Source organism: Peromyscus maniculatus, chromosome 7 (genome assembly GCF_049852395.1).
Source record: "Peromyscus maniculatus bairdii isolate BWxNUB_F1_BW_parent chromosome 7, HU_Pman_BW_mat_3.1, whole genome shotgun sequence".
NCBI classification, from domain to species: Eukaryota; Metazoa; Chordata; class Mammalia; order Rodentia; family Cricetidae; genus Peromyscus; species Peromyscus maniculatus.
The window spans coordinates 97,698,362-97,704,907 of record NC_134858.1 but is presented as its reverse complement, the minus strand read 5'-3'; the positions used below and the strand labels follow the sequence as shown (position 1 = coordinate 97,704,907).

The window sequence follows — 6,546 nt, the reverse complement described above, 5'->3', positions numbered from 1 at the left end:
ACTTCAGGCAAGTCTGTGCACTGAGCCCAGATGCCCCGCTGCCGACCCCCTTGTTATGAGGAGCTTTTCTCTGCGTCTCTATCTCCATACTTGGGTTTTCCTTCTTTGTGGGAATTTGAGTTAGAAAGGGCTTCATAACGCAGGGGGATTAGAAACTATTTTAAATAGTGTCTTTTGACCATTATAAGCCTTCCTTTATTACACCTGCTGTATGCTACAAATAGACAAGGGGTCCGTTTAGAGCGTTTCAGTTTCCAACAGATAACTCTGCCTGGGCTGGTGGCACCCGACTGCTTCTCTAGCTGAATCACCTACTGGGAAGCAGGCAGCAAGGAATGGGTGGAGCAAACCCTTGTGCAAAATGCAAGATCACGGGACAGAACAGCAACAGCAGCAGCAGCAGCAGCAGCAGCAGCAGCAAAAAGCCTTTCAAAGGAAAAGTAAAGGACATTGCTCCCCTGGTGGTTGTGATTTAAAACAAAAACTGGGGAAATATCCATTCTATTAGAGGTAAGGAGCAAAATGATGCAATTTGGAGAAACTCAGGGGCCAGCAGGAGCCTCATACACATAGGCGAAATCCTTGCAGCTTCCCAGTGCACAGTGCACCCCAGTGCAGAACTGGTGCTGGGAGCTGAAGACCTGGGCAGCCTATCCTTGACAACTCTTTAATCGCAGTTTATCGCCAGCATGAACGTGAGAGGTCAAAAGAGAGTGGGATGAGGGAAGCCTAGGTAGCTAAAACAAGTGAGGATTTTGAACAGCCAGCTAGCTATGCTGGTGTGATGGTTTGGATGAGAATGGCTCCCATAGACTCATGTATTTGAATGCTTGGTCTCCAATTGGAATTATTTGGGAAGGATTAGGAGGTGTGGCTTTGTTGAAGGAAGCATGTCACTGGGTGTGGGATTTAAGGTTTCAAAAGCCTGTGCCATTCCCAAATAGCATTCATTCTCTCAATCTCTCTCTCTCTCTCTCTCTCTCTCTCTCTCTCTCTCTCTCTCTCTCTCTCTCTCTCTCTCCTCTGCCTCACAGTTGTAGGTCAGAGTTAAGCTCTCAGCTACTGCTCCAGCACCACATTCATCTAACTGCCGCCATGCTCCCTGCCATGGTGGTCATAGACTCACGCTCTGGGATTGTGAGGCCCAAATTAAGTGCTTTTTTCTATAGATCGCCTTGGTCATAATGTCTTACCATAGCAATAGGAAAGAAACCAAGAAAGATGGTGAAATAATGGGTTTTGGTTGGTTTCTGGAGATGGAGAGCTCAGTTAAACTAATACTAATTATTATTCACTAGTGTGTGTTATGTTAATGTAGTGCTGGAGACATAAATAGGTGATTCAGAAATTTTTATAGAGGGTAATTTTTTTTTACTCTGTATGGTTTCTGATCTCTTTTTTATATTTATTTTGGTCATAACAGTTATTTCTTACAGCATCTTTGGAATCTAGAGCTTATTTAATATTTTTTTAATAATAGGCCAATCAATTTAAATTAGTCACATAAGAAGCACATATAAGGGGAACCAATATGTGGGGCCCTTGCTTAAAAACTTGTAGCAATCGAGGGATCTGAACATACTAAAGGGATGGCAACAAGGTAAATGCAAGCCTCGGTGGAAGAGGGAGCCTCTAACATGGCAAGGGGAGTTGACAAGGCCACAGGAGATGGGATGAGCTATGAAGTCTCCTAAGTTGGAAGAGCTTGGCTGGTTTAAAGACCTGAGAGTGAACAAGAATGCTAGAGCACAGAGACCCTGGAGCATGGCAGGCATCAGAGTGGTTCACACAAAGACTGAGGAACATATCTATGAGAGTCGGAGGATGGCCGTGATTACCGCCCAATGGAGAGAAGTTACACTGCACTCCACCTTAGTCAGCAGCAGTGGCCTCCTCTCTTTCTTGTTTGCTATGTTAAGCTCTTCCATTATTTCATGAATTCAGATCTATTGTCAAATGTATTGACCCACTGACTAGCTTTTGATCAAAAAAAAGTGAGCAGAGGTTTAAAGAGAATGAAATCTCTAGGTATGCATTTGCTCTAGTGGGGCATTCTGAGTTCCCTGGGATGACCTAATAATTGGTCACAACTTTCCAAGTTCTTAAATTCATCAAATAGCATCTTTTAAAAAATTAGTCTATGGCAAAGAGCTTCTATATACTGTTGGTTTTAAAAAATACTTTTTGTTTTGTTTTGTTTTTGTTTTTCGAGACAGGGTTTCTCTGTGTAGTTTTGGTGCCTATCCTGGATCTCACTCTGCAGACCAGGCTGGCCTCAAACTCACAGAGATCTGCCTGGCTCTGCCTCCTGAGTGCTGGGATTAAAGGCATGTGCCACCACCACCTGGCAAAATACTTTACTTTTTATTTTTAATTATGCATGTGTGTGTGGTTGTGTAAGGGTTTGTGTATATGAATGCAGGTGCCCAAAGAAAACAGAGGCATTAGATCTCCCTGGAGCTAGAGTCGGAGGCAGTTGTGAACCATCTGACATGAGTGCTGGGAACCAGTTTGGGGTTCTCTGAAAGACCAGAATGTGCTCTTAACTGTTGAGCCATCTCTTCAGGACTTGCATTGTTTTGTTTATTGTTATTGTTTTTGAGACATGGTCTCATTCTTTAGTCTAGGCTGGCCTGAAACTCACTATATGAGCCAAGCTGGCCTCAAACTTATGGTAATCCTCCTACTTCAGGCTCCCAATGCTGGTATGATAGGCACACACAACCAACCTGGCTTAAAACATGTTACATTTAAAAGACAGTGTTGGAATAAAGGATAATAACAAGAAGAGTAGAGACAAAATTAAATTTTAAAATAGGAAACTGAAATAAAAGTTAATTTTCAATGAAATTTGAGAAAACTCTAGTCATGATACATGGGAATACAATGTCCAAGCTGTGCAGTGAAACACAACTATAGGAACAGACCAAGAGAAGATTCTGGTAGCCTCTGGGAAAATCACTATGGTCCAACTGTGCATGCCCAGTGAGCTCTGGCAGGGCACACTGAGAATCCACAGCAGAGTGGTGCAGGGCTTTCATGAGTCATTTTAGTCCCAAGTTTCCACAAGAAAGATGAGAAGGTGGCCTAGGCCAGCTGCATTTGCAGAGGAATTTGTCAGTGTGGTGATGTGAAGGTACAGCCTGCCTGTGCAGCTTCTGGTGTCTGGGAACCAGAAATGCCAAAGGGATCCCACTCACAGAAGTGAATTATCACACACTGGAAAAACAACCCAGGAGCCTGCTTTGCAGATCCCTGCAAATAGCCAACATGGAAGAAAGAGCCTTCATGTTTAAAGTGAGAGATACTCCAAAGAGAACTTAAATAGATCTAAGAAGAAAGGGTACAGATGAAAGGAGTAGGAGTAAAACAAAGAATATGTCAATGAAAAAGAAAAGCAATTCAATCAGACCTGGCCACAGAGTGGGATGGATGTGGTAACTAACACAATGGCAAGAATGGAAACTCTTAAAGAGACAGGACTCTCTAGAAAGCAATTGGACAAAATGAAGCCCCGGTGGCTCAGGGATGAAATTGAATGTGATTGTTAGAACCCAAGAAGAGAAAAACTTACAAGGTCATGGCTGTGAACGCTCCACTCAGAAAACAGAGTGAAGCTGGAAGTCAGGGAAACCCCATTGTACCAGCTCACCACAAGTGGCCACTTGGGAGAATCCTAGAGCAAACAGGATAGAGGGAGCCACAAGTGGCCAGAAAGAAAAAGTCTTTATTTTGGTATTTTTTAAAAAATCTGAAATATAGTAATTTCTTTAAGAATATCATTAATATAAAATATTCATTTATTTAAAAAAATATGTTGAGTAATAATCTTCCCCACTTAAAGATAATAATGTTTGAATTTCATGTCAAACAAAGGGATATTCACTTAAAGTGTTCTTTTATATTCTTCAAAAGGTAAAATGGTGTGATAGTCAGCAAAAAAAAAGCTTTTGTTTCAAGGAGATTCTCATTCTGGTTCAAAGAGTTTCAAAATAAACGAGATCTCTATGTGATAGTTTTGAAACTGATCCAAGAAGCTGTAATCACATACCTTTATCTATATTATATAAAACAAGAATGAACAGAAAGGTAAGCCACACATGATTTCATGGAAACAACGGTGCAACTTTGACTGACTAGAAATGACTGTGGGCAGGTGGAGTTTCTCTACTACTACATAGTATAAAAAGTTAAGTGTGTGCTAGTCTCACCCTAACAGTCACAGAATCATCACTAGCCTTTAACCCAGCAGAGAAGATATCTCAGGTAAAACGTGTCCAGAAATCCACACAAGAGTGGGGCTCTCCAGAAAGAGCATAGTATCGTGCTATAGTGCTAACTGGTCTGTGGTAGGATACAGGAGGGAGGGGCACTAGCATATGATCAATACAGGATGTAAGATGAATGTAGCTAAATTTTTAGTCCATTGATAAACGCCAGATGTTAGCAAGCGTACATTTTCCCATATTGAGTTAATGGAAGCTCATCCAGGTTGGGTCACAGTACTTTCGATAGCATTTTAGATGTGTTTGATAATATCCTTACTTGTGGTCTGGTGGATTGTCTTAGACTCTTTATTTTTTTTTTCTGCTATAGGTTTTGGTCTTCCACTTCTCCCAAGGAATCCTGTAGTATTTATAGGACATGCTCAGGGTGCTAGTTTCATGGTTGGTGTGTCTCTTTTTTTCACCTTTTCTAGGTTTTTTTTCAGTGAACACAAATAGGAAAGATATTTCTGAAAACTGAATCATTCTTTCATACTGATACTTTCTGATACTTTTAAATCAAGCTTGGGGAGGGATGGAGAAAGAGCTATCTTCACAGAGTGAGCCAGTATGGGGTTAGGGAGAAACCTGGTGCTAGGGAAATCCCCAGGAACCCACATGATGTCCCCAGCTAAGACTCATAGCAATGGTAGAGGGGGTACCTGAACTAGCCTTCCCCTGTACTCAGATTGGTGACTACCCTAATTGTCATCATAGAACCTATATCCAGTGACTGATGGAAGCAGATGGAGAGACCCACAATCAAGCACTTGGCAGAGCTCCAGGAGTTCAGTTGAAGAGGAGGAGGAGGGACTATAGGAGCAAAGAGGGTCAAGATCATGATGGGAAAACCCACAGAGACAGCTGACCTGAGCTAATGGGAGCTCACAAACTCTGGACTGACAGCTGGGGAGCCTGCATGAAACCGAACTAGACTCTCTGAATGTGGCTAACAGTTGTGTAGCTTAATCTGTTTGTGAGGCCCCAGCAATGGGACCAGGACCTATCCTGGGTATATAAACTGGCTTTTTAGAGCCTATTCCCTACGGTGGGATGCCATACCCAGCCTTGATGCAGTGGGAGGAGCTTTAGTACTGCTCCAACTTGGTATGCCAGCCTGTGTTAATTACCCAAAGGAAGCCTTACCCCCTATGAGGAGTGAATGGGGGTGGGATTGGGGGAAGGTGAGGGGGAACAGGAGAAGGAGAGGGAGGGTTAACAGTGGTTAGCATGTAAAATGAAAAAATTAAAAAAGATAAACAAATTAAAAAAGAATTACTTGTATTTATCATAACATACTCATCAAATAAAGCTTAATGTGGAATAAACAAACAAGCAAAAAAAAAAAAACAAAGTCACAGATCTTACATCAAAGCCTCCTTCCTTCTACACTGGAGTTTCAGTTTTTTTTCACAGCAACATAATTGTTCATTCTGTGCTGCATTAATATGCAATCATCTGGGGCTAACATTACTAATGCTTCTCAGATTATGATTAGTTTGCAAAGTTTTAACATTTTATGGTCCTTTATAGTCTGAAAGGAATACCCACAGACACTATTATGCTTCATGGTTGTTTTTAAAGAAATCTTTGCCTGGCTTCATTGGCTCAGCAGTTCTGATTCTGGAGACACACCCTCCAGGATGCCACAAATACACAACCACAGAGAACTGACGTGCACTGACAATGTGCCATTGGTGCAGCGCTGTTTGACATGGCTGAGAATCCAACACAGAGCCTTACGCATGCTAGACAAGGACCATGGTGGAAACAACATTCTGGGTTTAGGACTGTTATCCAAAGCAAGGCTTTGTCCATTCATGATCCACTTCCACTGAAAAGATGGTCATGCAAACTTGGGTACACAGATATAGAATATAGGAATACAGATCAAACACTTATAGATAATAAATACCAAAGAAATTTGTTTTAAAACAATTCTTTGGTGTACACAAAACTTTAACATTTACTAAAAAGAAGAGCAAAATTGCATCGTAATGAGATGGATGTAAACACACCCATCTACTCACTACAACATAATCCACAAATAAACGTGTGAGAGAATGAAAGTACAAAATATTAAGTCAAGTTTTTCACAATTAAACCGTGATGCTTCTATAAGAGTAGAAAGCATCATATAGTTAAAGCTGTTCAGTTCCTAACACACAACAATGTCGAGTCTAAGGCAAGCTATTTCAGGCTGTGTTCGCTGTTGTTGAACATGTGACTTTATGCCCAGTGCAAAATATGCATGTTATGTGTTCAGAACTAAGGTTGCTGA

General features: G+C 41.4%; 1 long non-coding RNA gene across 1 annotated transcript; it reads left to right on the top strand.

The window, feature by feature from the left end:
- The first annotated feature begins 213 nt into the window (after positions 1-213).
- LOC143274147 (uncharacterized) lies at positions 214-5,420 on the top strand. The gene is made up of 3 exons (XR_013052578.1): positions 214-510; positions 3,916-4,089; positions 4,983-5,420. It is a non-coding gene; the product is annotated as an uncharacterized LOC143274147 (long non-coding RNA).
- The last annotated feature ends 1,126 nt before the right edge of the window (positions 5,421-6,546 follow it).